The sequence below is a fragment of the Diadema antillarum genome, unplaced genomic scaffold (assembly GCF_040938485.1).
Source record: "Diadema antillarum isolate AM-2024a unplaced genomic scaffold, OU_Dant_1.0 scf00000182, whole genome shotgun sequence".
Lineage (NCBI taxonomy): Eukaryota > Metazoa > Echinodermata > Echinoidea > Diadematoida > Diadematidae > Diadema > Diadema antillarum.
The window spans coordinates 124,812-145,534 of record NW_027271071.1 but is presented as its reverse complement, the minus strand read 5'-3'; the positions used below and the strand labels follow the sequence as shown (position 1 = coordinate 145,534).

The following is a 20,723-nucleotide window of genomic DNA, read 5'->3' as shown; positions in this document are numbered from 1 at the left end:
AGAAACATTACTTTGATAAATGTAAAATCTATACAGTGCACTCCCATTACAACGAACACGATTATAATGACATTTCGTTATAACGAAGTAAAACTTCTGGTCCCAAAATTATCGGCATTAAAGTCTATGGTACAAAATTTGCTTACAACGAACACGGTTATAGCAAAATTTTCGCTATAATGAAGTCTTTTCCGAGCACCACTAACAAAGAAAAACAAAAGAAATGTACTCCGTTATAACGAATTGAGGATCGCTTTCGAAAATACATTATAGCAGAACAAGCATTTATAGCGTCTCTGCATGGGCAAACGCGTCACATCACTGTGTGTTCGCTTGGTGTGTCACGCACAGTTTCCAAGTTGAACTTGCATTATTGTAATACAATAATCTGAAATTGAATAACTATTTGTTTTATTGTTCACAAAGCTCTCCAGTGTATGACGAGTGTTCAACAAACTGAATATCATATATGTGTGGCTTCCTTGTTTTCGTTATATATTGTATTTGTTCGGTTATAACAAAATTTTGTTATAACGAAAGAAAACTGCCAGTCCTGAGCATTTCGTTATAACGGGAATGCACTGTATATTATAGATTACAAGAAATGAAATGTAGGATTACATTTACACATTAATACACTACCAAGAGCTAAATAACCTGTAATCTTCACTAAGAATTCAAAACAATTAAAAGTAATTGTTCTTTATGTTCTTTCTGAATTAAACTAACCCGCTGAGGACCGGCTGATTTTGCTACAACACGCATTTCCCATAGACATTTGCCCGAGTATACTTGGGACTTGTCCTCAACGGGTTAATATTAGTCTGTGGGCAGAACACCATCATGAGCCATACAGATGCCTACCTTCAAGATTTCATTGCACTTTCTTAGGGGTGACATCACCAAAAGCTATTGAATCACCCTTGCTGGGAAGCTGGCATGCAGCATTATTCATATCATTATCCCACCAGTAAGTTCTAGATCTTGCCCTGCTAACAAGCAGTATCGATCTGCCATCAGTTGCCACTAGACATTTATTGAATAATTCATTTCATTTCATTTCATTTCTTTATTGTCCAAATTATGTTTAAAAACATGGCACGGAAATTTGATTTTGTCACACATTCATAAACACATATTGACAACAGATAAAAAGCAAATAATATTACATTACATATAAAACATCAAGTGAATACTCAAAAAATACAGGGAACCAAACATACATCACAACATTGACTAGCATCATGTGTTTAACGTGCAGAGGGGGAAAATAAATATATTTGTGTACATACACAGAAAACTATGGAAAAATCAATTGCCGCAAAAAGTTGTATAACCACAAATTCTAAAACACCTTACTTTACACAGACCACTCCAAATATCATAATCCATAAATTATAACACATATTGCACATATTCCTTACACCCCACCCCCCATACACACAGCTAAAATCTGCTTCGTTTCACTGAATCCCTGACACGCCCGATGTGCACAATCAGACAACTATTGCACATTAATCTTAATTCACTTAAAAGTTATTCTATTCAAATAATTACAAACCATAAAATTCTTGTGTTTTTGATAATGCACAAAATACCCCCCCCCCCCTGCCGTCATACACCAAACCAGCTACAGCTCTCCCTTCACTTTATACAAAAATCAGCGGTTGTTATTACACATTCTGATTGCGTATGGAACAAAGGAGTCTGCGTATCGATTTGTACGACATTTCAGAGACCGTAGTCTTCTGCCTGATCGTAGGAATTCAAAATAATCATGTAGCGGGTGATTCTCGTTTAACATAATACCATTTGCCATATTGGCGATCCGATCTGTACATTCCTTTGTAAGGTCGTAACTTTCCCCAGTGATTTTGCTAGCCTGTCTCACTATGGCTTCCATTCTCTTGAAGTCTTGTTTCTTGCAGACCCCGAACCAGATGACACAGTTAAACAATACAATACTTTCAACAAGTGATTTGTAGAAAAGATTGAGAATAGTTCTATCAATGTGTAGTGATCTCAGTTGCAGATTTTTTAAAGCCTTTTAATTGCTGAATTTATAGTTTTGTCTAATAACTAAGTCTTAGGGTAATTGCTGCAGAAGTTATCATCATGCCCTCAAATTTTCACTGCATATCCTACATTGGAGGAAAATTATATGGAACTGGCTAGAGTCATTAAATCTGCACAAACTCAGAAAATGATGTACAAAATATGCCATTTTGCGAGAAAAAAAATCCCCCACAAAACTATAAATTCAGCAATTAAAAGGCTTTAAAAAATCTGCAGCTGAAACAAAAAATTATACATGAAGGACCATGGCTGAAATGAAAGGGAATACTTTACTTAATCTTATGAAACTCTAACAATACATATTTATAAGTATATGATTCAAAACAAACAAAAACAGTGCCAAACTACAGGAATGTGATTTTTTTTAAAACTTTGTGGGTTGATAGAGATGTATGTGATCTATTTAGTAGTTACCATGGTAACCATCATTAACTCACATTTTCCTTCCTTGATGTAGTCTGCTACACCCTGTGCTGTGAGTTCTTTCAGCAGCTGCTCTGGCTTGGGCTTGGACTCTGGCTCTGCAGCAGGGTCACCGATATCCCGGCCATACAGGGCAAACCTACCAAACAGCTCTCTCAATGCATCCACTGTAACACACCAACAAAAACATCACAGATAATGGGGGATATATATCATAATAAGGGTTTGTTACACTGAGACCAGGGCCCCATTTCATAAAAGATGTTAGGATGACAACTCTTGCTGGAATGACATCTTTCCACAGCAAACAGCCAATCAGGAAGCTCTATTCTTGTCGTTACCATGACAATAGTCATTCCAGCAAAGAGTTGTCATCAAATAAACTCTTTATGAAATGGGGCCCAGAACTGTCAGTGACACGGTGTACCTTACTGAAATTTTTATGTAGCTTGATTGACCACTGTATGACGTTATCATTGATAATATGCTCACAATAGGCAATTTTTGTCTCCTCTGATGAACGTATTGTACAAGTGTGTATACACAGACTCTATGCAAGAGTTAATAAAAATAAGCAAAACTAAAAAAAAGAAAAAAAGAAGGAAGATAGTCAATGTAGATACTGGATGGTAAGTCACGACTTCAGCCCATTTACCTAGATCAGAATCTTTACTAAAGATTTTTAAATTGGGGGAGGGGGGATCTTTCTTGAGTGTGAAGTGACTTACATCTATGTCAAGAGATGAGCAATTATCATTCTATAATTAATGAAATTGAAAAATATCATTTCTCTATTCACTTTCCGTGCATTGTATTTCACTGCATGAAGTATCATGAATCATAAATGGCATAAATCATGTGCTTGTAACCACATGATTCCATCAGATAAATGAATAAACAGGAAATAAGAAGCAAAGTAACCTCAGAATTCTGTGAGATGCTGATGCACACAAATTGACAGGACCATATGTAACAGCATCACCATTCTCAACAACTTTTGACTATGATAATACAATCACTTATTCTTGAGAAATTGAGCTTGCAATGATCAAAAATAATATATCGTTTCATAATTCTTGTGCAACAACATCTCAAATTACAATAAGACCACAGAAAAGGCTACTAAAAAAAAACTAAAAAAAATTACAACACATTAATATGCACCATAACAAGAAATAAAAAACCCTTTCTCCCCCATCCATTGAGAGAATCTACAGGTTTCTACTTACTCTGAGATGCTCCAGATTCCTCACTTTCATCTCCTTGCACTCCTGCAGTTTCTTCTGTCATTAAAAGTAGAGAAAAGGTGTCTCAGTTTTCTTATTTCATAGTAAATGATGCTTTAGATTATAAAGCATTTAATACACTCTACCACCGTGCTTCTCTTGAAACATATTTTTACTTTTAAGGCCCACTTTGGCTCCAACAAGATTTTTCTAGGCCCATAATTAGATCAAATATGACTTTTTTTTTCTTTTTAAGCATATTTACCTCAGACTCATACCAAACTCATTCCAAACCCATGCTTTGTGCCATGTACAAGTGTAGGTTTAAAGTCTCTATCGTCTGAGGTAAACACAGCACCACCTTTGAAGGTTGTGACATGTTTTGGGGGACTCTAAAAAGGAAATAAGACTAGTTAAGTTCCATGTTGCTACTCAATGAAAGATGAGGTGCACTACTCCACTTGGCTTCACCTCATTGAATAGAGCACCTCTATTTTTCACCTTGTGCAAAATCTTGTACCATACTGGGCAATTCCATAAAATAGTAAACCTCAACGTCGAAATTTCAAAATCGTCAAATCACTGCAAGTAAGATACCATATCAATCGTCATAGATTATATTTTCATGGACTTTTGTTGATTTCAATTTGTTATGTGTATTTCAAGAATTATGGGTATTGAAGTCAGGGCTAATTTTCCTCTCATTTTTAGTAGAAAAAATAACCAAAATATACTTTTGATGTATCTCTTGAAGAATTCAAAACTACACAACTCTTATATCTTGCAAATAAGGTTGACAGGCACACTTTTCAATTATTAATCAAAGAAAACCTCCAGTCTTTTTGTTTTTTAGTAACAGTTTTCCCAGGTTCGACCACTTTGCTGATGTACGTCCGACACCGTGAACATACATTTTTTAATATTCACATTATTCTGAAGCGAGATAAAACATATCACTTAGGATGCAAAGTAAGTTTGTCATAGGCAATGTAACCAACATCAAAGGTCACTTGTATGCTTTGTCAAAACTGAGATATCATGGTGTTGGACGTACACTTTGAATGTACGTCCGACACTGTGTACGTCCGACACCATATTGTCACTCCAGTAACTTCTACAATTTCAATTTTATCAGACATGGCACAGCTAAGTTTACACCTTTCTTCATTACAGAGTATTCTGCAAATGAATTCATTATAAAATCAAAGCAAATAATCGCACTATACATATTTTATGAGGATTTTTGAACAGTCAAGTTATATAAGAGATTTGGAGCATGCAGTTCAATACAGTTTCAGCATGCCTGGCAACAAGGGTCTGTGTTGCTAAAAATAGATCAAGTTGAACAAGGTACTTTGAATTTTTCAATTGTAGTACCCTAATTAAGGATACCAGTATTCAACAGAAAGCAGAATTCAGCACCTGATTTGCAGAAAAGCTTGAATTGCTGAAGATTTTAAAATGTTTTACACAAAAATTTTTACTGCATGGCTAGCCCCTTGAATCTGGGAGGTGAGAGAAAATTTTAGTTTCACTTCCCTGCTTGAATCCAGCATTTTGTATTTGAAAGTTATTGATTGCATTGCTCTGTTCTTTAAAGGACAGGTTCACCTCCATGCATGGGCATTAGTGAAAGTTCGAGGAAAATCGGACAATCCATTCAAAATGTATGGATTTTTGAAGTTTCTATGCAGTCACTGCTGGATGAGAAGACTACTTTGGTTATGATGTCACATGCATAGAAGGATATAAAGAAAATACAAAGAAAATTCACAAAATTTATATTTTTTTATCAGTACACATTCTCCCAACCTGTCACTTGTGAATGTAAAGGGGATGGTATAGATTGGGTTGACATTGGGGATTCAGATTTCAACTTTTTGTGAGATAATTAGAAACCACTTTTAATACAGTGTATGAAATATCAAAGAGCATATATGTAATTCTAAGAGAAATTCAAAGTTTTTTGATGAAAATTGGTTATTTGAAATGGCTTAGATATCAAAAAACAAAGAAAAGCAAATTGGTCCTAATAAAAGGTGGGTTCCAACTTTTACTATTAAAAAGACATTTTTGTTTTTGGATATCTCTGCCATTTCAAAGCCAATTCCATCAAATAAACTTAAATTCTTTGTAGAATTGAATGCCATTTGATATTTCATAAAAGGTTTCTCGTTATCTCACAAAAAAGTTGGAAACCTGAACCTCATCACAATGAAAACTAAGTGTATACCATCCCTTCAAGTGTAATATTATTCTCTCTTCCTTCTCAGAGAGACAAGTCAAGTGCTCTTTTTTATTATTTGAGAAAGGTGAAAACATGTTTAATTTTCTTCATATTTTCTTGTTTAACACATATCTTTAGTCTTCCATCCAGCAATAGCAGCACTGAAACTTCAAAAATTCCTAACTTTTCAATAGACTGGAGATTCTCCAGGAAATTTCCAGCCAGAATGTCAAAGGTCAAAGGTTAAGGGTCAAAGGCCAGGTTTCAATGCCCCCCCCCCCAAAAAAAAAAAAAAAAATCTATTTTGTACTGTAATTACACTCTTTCTTCATACCTTGGAAATTACTCAATGCATAAACTTATAAAAGGGTCCGTCAGAATTCAAGTAAAAATTCTCAATTCCCCAAATATGTGTACGATGTACCTGCACTATAAACCCAGTTCAAGGAAAGTGAACATTCAAGTCATTTCTGACAAACCTGTCATATCAATATTTTGCCAGTTATGTGAAACTGTCGTGGATCACACATTGTGAAGACATTGTACTATACGCCTATTGGGAGAATCATGCATTATGGCGGAGGCATCAGTCGCCATAGCGACATTTCTAGTTTTTTATATTTTATTACTGTAGAATCTGGGTACACCATGTGCATGCAATATGATATGGGGTATTAAAAGCAGCCTTGTCCAAATCATTCTTTATAATATTCTGTGTAAGTCACATGTAACCTTAAGTAGTATAGGTGTAATGTAAAAACTGCATATTCTGGAAATTCTTTCAGCTTTACTAAAACTCATCTTAAATTTGAACAAATATTGAGGCGTTATTCATAATTACTGTCGGTCAAAAATATAACATTTGAATTATTATGCGTACATGATGATGCACCTATCTACACACACTTAAGTGCTATGGTTGCAATTCAAATAAAATGAGTTTCATCGATGTGTTTGTTGATCTCTCTATTGTAAGCTAGGCAGCTACAATTTGTATTTCTTCTAAAATGGCAACATTACATTGATCACGCAGTGTCTCTCCAAATAAATTGGAGAGTATACATGTACTGGGCATTTCCACGGTAACTCACGTTACATTTTGAACTCAAAATTAGGTCGTTGAGATCAATATCCTTAAAACCTAATTAGTGATATGAGTTACTATATGTGAATGAGTATCATGCACCTCCATCCTACCTCACAGCAACATTACATCCACAGACTCTTATTAGAACTATGAGAAAAAACACTACAAATGTTGGTAACTCACGTTACATAATTTGGACATGCAAAAATTTGGCATGTCTTATATTCAAAAGTTTCCTCAAACAAGAAACAGAGAGACTTTAAAGTCTATTGTGTCAAAGTCATGGACTAACAACATACATCACCGAGTATGGTAAAAATTCAAATTGTCTTACATTCTCCAGGTATCGTCATGTGAAGCGGTAACTCACGTTACGGTAACTCACGTTACAGTTTGTCCACATGATCACAAGACAATTTTGTGTCTTAATAATCCAAAGAAAACTTACCAAGACAACTTTTTTCACAAACAAACTCCATGAATAAAGAATCTAAATTGATTTAAACATTGATCTGACAGTAATTAATCCCATTTAATCCATGAGATTACCAAAAGGCAGGAAACTTTACATTTAGAATACCAACTTGAAGATAAATTTCATTTTTAATTGAGTCATTTTCCAAGCTTTCATTTTTACTGAGACAAAAATTGTATTCAACAAAATGATATGAAACAGAGTCTATTTCATTAAATTACACTCTTTTCCAGTTAACAAATGCATCAGAAATTGAGAATTTAATTGAGAATTTGATTTGTTTTTTTTTATTTTACTAGATTTAAATGGATTTCAGGCTATCTAGATAAAACAAGTCGTCCACAAACTATTCCATTTAATACACTGAGTCACGAGACTAGAGACCTGTACATGTAGTCTGTGGAGAGTTTAAAGGTTCAGAAATGAATATTTCAATAAATCTTTTAACTTTTAAACAATGCAATTTACATTCCAATTATTTGATAATTGTTTGAATTACTCAATAATCAATTGTTTGTATGTTTGATTTGTTTACAAATTCTTGTACTAAACTGGTACAGAAATTAGACTTGAATTACAGAAACTGCAGATAAATTTTAGTTATCTGCTACCAGTAAATAATGATCAGTTTAATAAAACATGTTCATAAATGTTTAAGCCTTAAAAAACAATGGCTTTGGTCTATGAAATGTCAAGTAGCCATTACTTAAATTGTACATACATGTAAAAAGTATACCAGTATTTTCTAGAGTAATCAAGCAGACTGAAGCAGTAAGTCCCAATGAAAAACATGAATAGTAAATATTTTGTGATCAGGAGGCTAACTATTAATATCGCAAAATGTTGATAGTTTGCTTTAAGGTACATGACTGTCCAGCTCTTAAAGAAAATGTCTGATAATGAGGTTCACATTCAACAAGTTTTTGGTAATAGATCAGCATGTAATGTAAATTATAGTAAACATGGAAAAGTTTCATTGGTAGGATTTTGCAACAATATAGCTAAAACCTCAGAGTAGAATAGTATAAAACACATAAGCGTGTCAAATTCACAATGTTCAGTTCTCAAAAATCTCAGAAAAAACAGGAAGCGAGCTCCAATCTTAAAATGCTGTTCACATTGTATGTAAATGTTTCAGCCTCATAAACAATGGCTTTGGTCTATACAGGTAGGTATAAACTATGAAATGTCAAATAAAAATCACTTGAATTACAGAAACAAGAACTTTTCAAGAGTAATCATGCAGTGATTATCCCAATCAGGAGGCTATTCCATCACAAAATTTTGATAATTTGCTGGAACAAGGTCCATGCAGCTAAGAGGAAATGTCTTTTAACAACTTTCGTAACAGATCAGTATACATGCATTGTAATATTAAATAGTAAATTTGGAACCTGTTGAAGCACATGTGATGAACATGTGTAATTAATACTTTGTACATGTAGACCAGTTGGTTTGGTGATAGAGAGAGACCAAGAGAATAACAATCTACTGGAAATAGAATCTTAATACAAGAGTTCAGTAATCATGTACTCATTGGTTACTTACAATCACAACCTTCATATCATTTCTTGGTATTAAAGAAAAATCATGTCGGTAACTCACGTTACATTGTGGTAACTCACGTTACATGGTAACTCACGTTACAATTTTAAGACCTCTGTTATGAGAATTTGAAGCAAAGACTATAAGTCCCATCATATTTCTTGGATGTGTGCTGCATAGTTATTTGATAATCCAAAATACCATGTCTCAGTTGGGCATATTAAAATTGCTAGGTTAAAAAGTTCATGTTTCGGTAACTCACGTTACAGCAGCTTCTCGAGCTATGTAAGAGCACGCTGGTGTCCGAAGTACATATCTTATATCGAGGTCTCCACTTTATTTACTGCTAGATTAATATATTTTTGATTTGTAAAACCAAACAAAGTTTGATTTGAGCCTCAAATATAAAAAATAATCACAAAGAGCAACAAAAATGCATTTTTAGGGATTTTTAGGTCAAAAAATGCTTTCTGGTTTCAAAAGGTATAAAAATGCACAAAAGGGAACTTTTCTTAAGGGTAAAGTTGGTTTCACACACTTCAAACTATGGCTAACAAAGTAAGATTATTAGTTGTCCTGAAATATGAGGGTAAAATTTTGGTGGTCATGTCGCACAACTCACGGAAATGCCCATTGTGTCTTACATTGCAATTTGTTGAATTTACATTCTATAGCATCCAGTATATAATATAAAACATTTTCTGAAGCATGGATAAGAAGAATTTATCTGTTCATGGAGTTTATGATTTTGGGTCTTTACAAGGGCTGTACAATATGTATAGTACATTATGTACATAGTAGGCCTATTAAGTTCAGTTACACTGATCCCAAATAACTTAGTTTTATTGTTGTGTTTTGGCATTTAAAACACAAAAGCCACAAGTTTTATTTTGAATGTTGAGCTGTGATTTTTTTTTCAAAGATTTTGAAGTTGGCTTGATATCAAATTAGACTGTTCTCTTGTTCTATTATGTTTTGACCATTGTTAATCTTTGATAATGCAAAGAAATTTTCAAAATTGTGGATTTTTCAAACTTTTTTGGGGGTAATTTACATCAATGTGCATTTGGAAAAAGAAGTAAGAATCAAAAAATAAAAGAGTTCATCATTGCTTTTGAATGAATTCAATTTGTTATGAGTACAAATGCTTTTGATACAAGGAAAATTTGACCATTTTTTCTTCAAAATAAGAAATTACATTTTGGTGTTGGACGTACGTTTCTGATTTTCTCAATTTTGTGCACTGGTTGAAATGAAGATAGTAACTTCCAGTGAATGTTCAATATATATGTCTGCATGGAGTATTACCTTATGTGTCTGAAATATGAATCATTACTTGAATATTCTTTGTACTTCCGAAAATACGGAGTACCGAAGCGGTGTCGGACGTACTCTCTGAAAATTTCACACGAGTACGTCCAACACCATAAAATGTACGTCCGACACCAACATACTTTGATGATTTACACAACTTTCCAAACAGATTTATATATAATGCTGGTATAGTTTATAAAGCTCAATCCTTCATACAATCAAAACTAGTATCAGTTTTACTGTAAGCCCTCATACTTCACAGACTTTTGAACATGAATCTTCAATGTTGAAAAAGTCATTTTGTGCGCGTACGTCCGACACCATGGTATTTTTAACACATAACTCCATAACGAAATGAGGTAACACCATAATAATAAGGGAGTTTATAGTACTAGCACCTTTCCACATCTTGCACACTTAGAAACATAGATGCCCCCTTTGACAATAAAAATCCAGGCCTTCAAAGTGTCCAAAATGTACGTCCGACTTTATGGAACTGCCCTACTAGTACTTGTGACCTACTATTGTTAATCAACATAGGATAAGGAGGTGTTTAGGTCTTAGCCTGAATGCAGATAAACTGGGGTAGATCAATCATTGAGTACCATATTATTCCAAAGGCAAAGCTAAAGACCAGATCAGATAGGCCGAGTGTTTTGCGCAAAGGTGGGGTGGTGCATGTACATGTACCTCCAAACGTACAAGGTATTCTTTATATGTAACAGTGAAACTTAAAAACCAAATGCAAACAGAAGAAAACTGACCAGAAATGAATATAATTTATCAGTGGAAAAATGAGCAAAGAAAATGGGATTCCATCGGGATTCAGGGGTCTCTGGTTCGATTCCCAATGGAATCCCATTTCTTTTTTGCTCATTTTTCCACTAAACAATTAAACATTTAAACTTATTATCAACAATACACTGTCTAGACGTTGGGCCATCCAAAACACTCTCGGTCTCCCCATATAGTGTCTAGAGTAGCCTCTCACATGTTATGTCAGACCCTAGCCTAGAAAAAATCTATAGCTGCAGAAGCCACCATTGGGTACGGTCAAAGATACTATGCCCAATGCTAGACAGAAAAATGTGTCTGTCTGGAGGATTCTTTAAAGATAATATAAAGTTTTGGTGCCTCAAAAGTTTCCCTGAGTTTCCTTGTCTTAGTTTGTGTTTCAGGTTAAAGTACCTTTCATATAGCTAACACTGTGAGACTTACTAGCCCCAAAGTGCTCTCATGTCTCAGTCATCATGCAATAATGGTTTCGTACCTGAGCAGAGCGGGCTCTGAAAAATTCGAATGAGCCGTTAGTTTGACTCGACGCGGTACCGCGACAATCAATATACACGTATGTACGAAACCATTATTGCATGATTACTAAGACATGAGAGCACTTTGGGCCGAATAAGTCTCACAGTGTTAGTTAAATAAAACGGCGCGCCTGGCCTCCCTAGCAGAAACTAGAGCTCGCGCTTTAGTGCGTGCATGCAAACCATACACGCAGCCTGAACTCCCAAGTTCATTGACCCAACCTGCCAAAATATATCTAAAATCCTTTACACATTCCAAAAAAAATTCTCAGATCACTACCGGTACCAAAAGTTAATCGTTTGTTACTTGTGTCATTCTCAACCTTTCCTGCAAGTTTCATCCCAATCCGTTAACTACTTTTTGAGTTATTTTGCACACGGACAAACTAACAAACAAACACACAAATCAATGGTATTAACAAAAACATAACCTGATCCCTTGGCAGAGGTAGACTCTAATAATATTATCCTCGGTGACCAGATAGGCCTACTTACAGACTAATCTTTCGGTCAAGCCCAATGCCATCTCTTTCTTTGTTTACTTTTGTTCTGATTGACAAACAAGTCTGAACCAAGCAATGTCAATGGAAAAGAATACTATCAGATGTCCTGCATGTCCTGCTCTGCTTTCCACCCTGGGCCCTGCTGTGTTATGTTGGTCTTTAGAAACTTTAACACTGATGATAGGAAAGCACCTCATCAGGCCAGGCTCAGGGCCAGGGCGGATGGATACCGGGGAGAGCGGGGCTAAAAGCCGACCGAGAATAGACGGGTCGAGCCAGCGCCAGCCCTACCCTACTGTACGTGTACTGAGTATCACTTATCAGTCTGCCAGCGATTATACCCAGCTAGTAGTAGTAACCAAGCAGAATACTACGCCAGTTTGTCTATGGTTTATATTTGTACACATGAATAATAACAAAGAAGGTGAGATGGAACAAACCCTTTTTGTCGGACATGGCACCTTCTGACAGATCGCGATGCACCAGAGTTCACCGTTGATGACCAAAATACCGAATGAAACGCCACTAAATTTACTTCGCTTCCGCTCTGCTGTTGATGCTGCAGTAAAATATCATCAATCACCATCCGACGTACCGTACAATTTGTACAATACGTGTTGTTCGTTCAGATTGGCTCCGGGATCGCCACCAGTGCAGTGCAGAAGTAGTGGGTTGTGCTTATGAGGCTAGGCTAGGGGCGAGGCCAAAATCAAGGTGGCCGAGTGTCCGTAGGTCTGACACGGTTACAAGTTTGCACCATCATTACGTAATCAGACGTCTGGGATGGTTCATTTTGCCAATTGACATCGAGAAGATGACAACTGATGATGATGATACATCATCCGTGCGAAAAAAAGATAATGCATGTTCATGTCAGCATATCACAAGTTGATAAATAAAACTGACTGCAGGCCTACAGTTGCAGGCAAACTATACTTACTATAGGATATAATAATAATATAATTCTTCTGAAGCTATAGTGTGGCGGGCATATCGATTACTAGTACATGTATAATACTCTTTGGCAGCGCAATGTGGATGCGGACATGTACCATCCACAGCTTTTAGGCCTTTTGAAAAGCATGTTGTTGCAAGTGGTCACCACAATGGCACTATCCTCCATACCCTTAAAAAACAAACGTGTTATATGGGTGTAGTAAATTAAAAGGCGACAGAGCAGAGACGTTTCCTTTCGTCATAGTTTATATATACTAGTATTTCACACGATTCCCAACAAGTTAGAGTCCCATCCGAAAGTATTATTGTTCTATATCTTGCGTGTGTTAAACGGATATCAACATATTTGCATCCTATCTATAGGTGTCTGTTTTGACGTTTTTCATGGGCAAAATACACGTTGAATTAATGTAGGATAGACGTTTTTCATAACATATTCGAATTTTCAAATTTTAAACGAAGGCTGCGTGTTCTTGACAACTTGAGAGCTAGTCCGAGGTTTGTGCGACATAGCAACAAGTATACATGCAAACTGAATTCCAGCAATTGAATACCAGCAATTGAATTTCACTTAAGAAGAGAAGTCATGTTCCCGGGAATGAAACAGTATAACCTATAGATTTGAATACATTTCGAAAACGGCGTATATTGCTTGTCACTTAGGTCGTTTTCTTCTCGAACGCCTCGCATACTGTGTTTTCGTATAGATGTAAGTGCTGATATAGGAGTCCTGTTTTCCCGGTTAGACGGATCCTCTATATCGGTTACTACCCGTCTGATAAACCAATATGTCTATCATTCTTATCGGTTTGAGTCCACTCGGGTGAGCATTTTTTAAAGATCGTTCTTTTTATTGAGCACACATTAAATGGATTGTATAGTAGGGGCCTATTGGGGGATTAACCGTTTGTGAGATACCAAGAAACCACTTATGAATAGTACAAAGCATAATCATTATACCACTTTAAGAGGAATTCAAAGTTCTTTTTTAAATCAAAATCGGTTTTGGAGTATAATTGCTAAGACATCCAAAAACAAAGTAAAACAAAGTGATCCTAATAAAAGCTGGGTCCTGCTTTTGATGCTCTTTTTTGGATATCTCAGCTACTTTAAAAAAGATTTTCATCATATAAACGTTGAATCCCTCTTGGAATTACTACTCTTTCATATTTCATGAGAGGTTTCTCATTATCTCACCCAAATTATTAAAAACCTGAAGTTAGGTCTCAAACAAAACTATCACCCTTTAATAATGACTATGATGAATGAACGGTCAAAGCGACTGTCTTTATATATTTATATGAAATAAATCCTTGATTGCGGGTTATCGTGAGAGCGTATTAGTAGTTATAGGCTATAATACTTTATGCACGTGACAATTAAAGGCATTTATAATTTTGCCTTTAATGCATGGGTGGTTTTTTTTTCCCCACAAAAGTTGCCCTTAAAGGGGAAGGCTAGTAACTGATCAGTGGGAATCAGTGCAAATGCTGGGGGATGATTGTTCCAATTCTTGTGAGATTCATTTAAGAGTACATTATAATTATCTATTGTTGTGTGAAAATTATTTGCTTCAGAACGGTCTCATATTCAAGTAATGTGCACTGTAATGGAGGCTTGCCCTACCTACCAACACAATATGGGAGGGAGCAGGTTAATGAAATGTTTCGTTACTGTATTTTGTAGGAAAAGAAACATCCATTAATAGTAATAAGTTACAGAAACGGTCTATTCACTGGTATTGGGCTCCTTTATGCCTTGCTTATGGCGGATCGAATACCTCAGTAACACGGGGTCATCCAAAGAAGACCGACACCTATACGAGTCATACGGTCCACGAGTCCCATGCGTCTGACACTGCATTATAGGCAAATAAAGTCCATTAATGTGCATGTCCAAATGTATAGACAAACAAGGTCCACGAGTCCGACACTATAGGAAAAAAAAAAGTAGGCCTATACACTATAAGCCTTGATGTCTTGTCTAGGCCATTTGCCTGGTCATAGACTCATGCATGGCTTTTGTGCCTACGTATAATAGTGTCGGACTCGTGGGGCTTACTTGCCTATAGTGTCGGACTCAAGGACCTTATTGCCTATAGGGTATGAAGCTCAGTCGTGGGTTGTATATGAATCAACTCGTAGGCCACAGGTGTACAACTCGTGGATGTCGGACTCGTGACATGCACCTATAGAACATTGCAGTGTGACCACACAATGTATACCTTTGGATCATTGTAACACATCCGAGGCGATTGCCTTTGGGGCGTTTTGAATGCTTATATAGAAGGCATGCATGGAGTCTGCAATGGCTTATAATTAGTGTGCATTTCCGAACAAAATGATGTGTAATTTTTGTTTAATGATAATTATTATTATCATTTCGTTTTATTTATACAGTGTGGCACCGTCAGTAAAAAATCACGTCCTGTTTTCCAGGGGCCCTGTAAATACATACATGCAGGATAACAATCACAATAAATGACATTAACACAACTCAATATATCAAACAGAACAGAACAGTATATTCATGAAAATGAGAAAATAAGGTATAAATGAGACTAAAAACAACAGTTTGGCAATTGTTCACGGCACGAACACACTCAGAATGAGAGAGCAAACTCCACCATAACACAGAACAGCAGTTTGGGGCTACCTCTCATGGCGCACACCTATATTTTGATGACGAAGCAGATCCTTATTGTCGAAAGAATTTTAAATGAAGGCCATTAAATTTGCAAGTAAATAAAACCAATAAACAGTGTAAAGCTCCTCGATAAAACGATGAAATCTCGCCCGGTCACCATCGCGACGTGAAGTGATAATATTTCGGTCATTATATATACAGTTATACTTTACTAAAGACCGGTCATATAATATCTCATAAGCAAAATTACGTATTAGGCAAATAAAATGCCTGCGGGTGGTCACACTTGTACCTTCTCAACCAATCATTTATATAGGATCTGCCTCCCTTTCACTTTCACATCGAGATTGTGACCGTTTTATTTGATAGCGATGAGGATGAATGATGACGACGATCATCTTTTCATCTTATTATTTTATAAAACATATAATACACATTATTGCTCGGGCATCTACACTCGGTGGGCCTATATCTGTGCTATCGCTTTCTGGACGTGCTAGACTGTTCAAAAGGTACATTATGGGGTTGATAGTTCAATTGCCGTCACCGATGCGTAAGCCCTATATTTTGTTTAATCCCATGGTATCTCTATGCTAATACAATTGCTATGTGAAGTAGAGCTTAAGTTAGGTAATGTGAATCTGAGGGATCTGATGGGAGGCAAAGATCTTCCATATATAAATGGACTCTAATTTTGAGTAGAGGCCCTTTATAAAGGGACCCTACATGTAATTTGAAGGAGCAGTGCCGTATTAATAATGCGGTAAATAGTACAGATTATACATCCATAGTATACACACTCGATGTGAAACACATGAAACACGATACACAAGTGCGCCATCTGCTGCTGTTGATTGCTGTCAAGATTCACCGATGACCAATTCTATGCACTCATCTCTCTACTAGATCATGCTTTTTTATTCGAACTAAGTACATTTTCCCCATGTAGTCTCTCCTTCTCTGTCTATTTATTTGTCTGTCTCCGTCTCCTCCCCCTCATCTCCCTCCCTGCTCTCTTAAAAAACATCGAGTGAAAATGTTCGCTCTTGAAGGAGTGAATAACAGAATGAATTAAGAGTGAATTTGGAGTGAAAATGTTCATTTTCAATCATTTTAGATTGACCTCAGGGATCACTCGAAGATTTAAGAATGATCCCTAAGGTCACTCCAAAATTGGTGAAAATGAACATTTTCACTCAAAATTCACTCCAATTTCACTCTAAATTCGCTCTTTTCTGTTATTCACTCCATCAAGAGCGAACATTTTCACTCAATTTTTTCAAGAGAGTACACTTTCGAAGTTTTATTTATCACAGGAGCTATTATTATTTCAACCCACGGCTTCAATCCCGGAAACGACAATGAAGGAAAATTTAACGTATGTATACATGGCAGTTTACATTATAGAAATGAAGAATTTGTTCGCAAAAACCGATAAGTCCATTTTTGAAGATTTTGAAGTACGGTCTCTGTCATAAACTACAAAATGATACCTTTTAAATGATATATCGGTCACTACATATAAAGGTACATTATTGCAGTTATAGACAAAAGAAGCAAAAAATTTCTTATCATTATCTTTATTTTTCTTGACCTTTAATCGCAAACATCTCCATTTGGCAAATATGGACTTATCGGTTTTTGCGAACAAACTCTTCAAATATATTTTGAACAATGAAATTGCGATGATGAGCCAATCTTCTAAAAAAAAGTTTTGTATTAGAGGTTAAATGTTGCCGTTACAAAGCGTTCTTCACCAGCCAGTGGCCACCCCTCTAAGACATCAGGGGCATATTTTGTACCTCCTTGTCTGGAACCAACTGGGCCTAGTGAGGGTATTTAGAGTCATTTTCCATGGCGATAAATTGCTATGACAACACAATTTGGTACATCTGCCAGATCGGGTCCATGTTTAGTCACCACAGAGACTCCAACCCAAAGTACCTTCTGATCTGGAGATTCTCCCGCCTGAAACCCCTAGCAAACGGGAGACTCAAAGTTGATGTGTGCGAAGCGCGAAATTCCCAGGGTTCTAGATGCTCTCTGCTAACATACGATAGAAATATGTAAGGAATCCTTTCCAACGGGAGACAAAGAGCCAGGGTGGGAGAAATTAAATCTCAGACGGGAGAACGGGAGATTTTGCAAAAATGGGTTTTCGGCGGGAGATCTCCCATCGAAAACGGGAGAGTTGGAGTCTCTCGTTTGTCTCCCGTTGTCACACCATTACTATCTAAGTTGAACTGGGACCTGTTACACACCCGCCGTCTTCTTGCGCAAGCAACAATGTTCTACAAAATACAACATAACCTGGTGAACATCTCCTTCCCAGCCATCATAATCCCAGCAACCTATTGGCAGAAATGACCACCTCCTCAAATACTCAGTCCCGGAAGCCACAATTGATCCATACAAATATTCATTCTTCCCAAGAACAACAAAACTGTGGAACCGCCTACCATACTCTACAGTTACTTCAAGAACACCTACTGCCTTCCAAGAGGCTGCCCTCCCATCTATTCGGAACATGCAGCCCCCAGTAGGATCCAGAATACTATAAATTCACCGGCTTGGTTTTTACTTGCACATGGCAAATTTTTATTTTGTACAATTGATTATAATTGCCATCTGTAAATACACTCTGCCCGTCGGCCGTTGATGTCACCTTGTACCATCCCAGTATAGCTTCCCACGAAAAGCTGCAACAGGGATTACTCCTTCAAGGTTCAAGGTTCAAGGTTCTGAAAGCAGGGGCGGATCCAGGAATTTCCTTAAAGAGGAGAGGGGGGGGGGGGACGCAAAAATATTTCTGTTGCTACTTCCGGGTTTCATTTCATTGTTTTTCTTCTTATTTCTTTTGAGGGGGGCGCGCCACCGGTGCTGTCCCCCACCCCCGTATCCGCCGCTGCAAACAAAACCAAACAAAACCAAACAAAACTAGAGATTGTAATTTGTCATCACTGACAAATTAAGGTGATCCGATTTTTTTTTTAATCAATGATTCGAGGTCTGATCGCAATAGGCAACACCATACAGGTTTCATCTGTGTTTAGAGACATTGGTTGTGTGATGTTTGGATTCTCATTTAGAAAAGGGAGTCAAATCTGTCATCTTTGGTTCCAAATTCTGTATACACTAGATAACGAAGATACAGCAACAAATATATAATTTAGGCATGACCATACAGGTTTCATCTGTGTTTAGGGACATTCGCCGTGTGATATTCGGAATCTCATTTAGAAAAGCGAGTCAGATCTGCCATCTTTGGTACCATATTCCGTATAACACGTCATAATAAAGAGACAGAATGAAGTATATTTGACCACTGACCTCACTTTGCACAGCCAGGATGGCATCTAAGCAAAATGTGGTTATTTTGTAAAATGATTCTTGTAACATGGTCTTTGCGTGTGCAAAATATGGAAGAGACAGGACATGTATTCACTAAGATACAGAATGAAACATTTATGACCTTTGACCCTAATTTACATACCCAAGATGGTGTCTGATCAAGAAGTTGTTATTTTATGAAATAATGTACGTGACATGAACTAAACATGTGCAAAATTTGAGGGTGATAGACGCTGTTTTTCTTGAGTTATTGCAAAGAAAGTTGCAGAAAGAAAAGAAACATCTCAATACATTGAAGATAAGCTTTAAATTCAACCACGTTTTTTAACGTGATCCCGACATCGTATGAAAAAAACGAAGGGTAAAATACAATAGCCCAAAGTCTCAGCTACAACATATTAAGATCTGGGAGAAATTCACCGAAGCATAAGTGAGCTATTGCTCGAAAAAGATTGTCATAGCTTCATTCGCAGAAAAACTGCACTCCCATAGAGATAACACGTCATAATGAAGATACAGAAAGAAGAATATATGACCTTTGACCCCACTTTGCACAGACATGATGGCATCTGAGCAAAAAGTGGTTATTTTGTGAAATGATTCTTGTAACATGGTCTTTGCGTGTGCAAAATATGGGAGAGATAGGACATGTATTCACCAAGATACAGGATAAAACATTTATGACCTTTGACCCTAATTTACATACCCAAGATGGTGTCCGATCAAGTAATTGTTATTTTATGAAATAATGTACGTGACATGAACAAAACATGTGCAAAATATGGGATTGATAGCCATTGTTGTTGTTCATCTATTGCACAGAAAGTAGTAGAAAGAAAGAAAAATAAAGAAAAAATTATGTTATTTTTATAGAAATTTGAAGGAGAAGCATGAAAAAATCAGAAAAAGATAAAGTTAGGAAAGGAGATTAAGACTAACTAAAGAAAAAAAAAGGGAAAAAAGTGTTCAAAAAAAAACTGGCAGGGGTGAGCATCGAACCAGGGACCTTAGGATTACGAGTCGGATGCGCTATGCAATGACCTGTTTCATGCTCCATAGGCCCTGTGTATTAAGCAAAATGACGCTGCATCGAAGCCACATGCAAGTTTTCAACCAAGTTTTTCGATGTGATACCAACGATGTATGAAAAAATGGAGGTCACTCTTACGATAGCCCAAAGTCTCAGCTACAACATACTAAAATCTGGGAGAAATTCACCGAAGCATAGGTGAGCTAGTGCTCGAAAAAGAGAGTCATGTCAATTTTCACTGCCAGAAAAACTGCTCTCCCATAGAGATAACACGTAAACTGGTCAAATTTTACAAGGATACTTTCAATCCATTTTTACGAGGTGATGACGTTATCCAATCAAAATGTTGTTATTACATTGATGAAAGAACATATCATAAGCTACAACATACTGAAATCTGGGTGAAAATTGGCAAAATTTAAGTGAGATACGCTCGAGTGAATTTGAAATTTGATGACGTCATTTGGAAAATTTACTTTGTTTACTTTATTAAGAAATTTGATATCTTTTAATCATTTTTTCAGTATCGCCAACCCATGAAATGACATGTACA

At 36.4% G+C, this 20,723-nt stretch overlaps 1 long non-coding RNA gene across 1 annotated transcript; it reads right to left on the bottom strand.

The window, feature by feature from the left end:
• Positions 1-2,558: 2,558 nt before the first annotated feature.
• LOC139723156 (uncharacterized) lies at positions 2,559-12,811 on the bottom strand. The gene is made up of 3 exons (XR_011710332.1): positions 12,627-12,811; positions 3,729-3,782; positions 2,559-2,666 (listed from the first exon to the last, which is right to left on the bottom strand). It is a non-coding gene; the product is annotated as an uncharacterized lncRNA (long non-coding RNA).
• Positions 12,812-20,723: the final 7,912 nt, after the last annotated feature.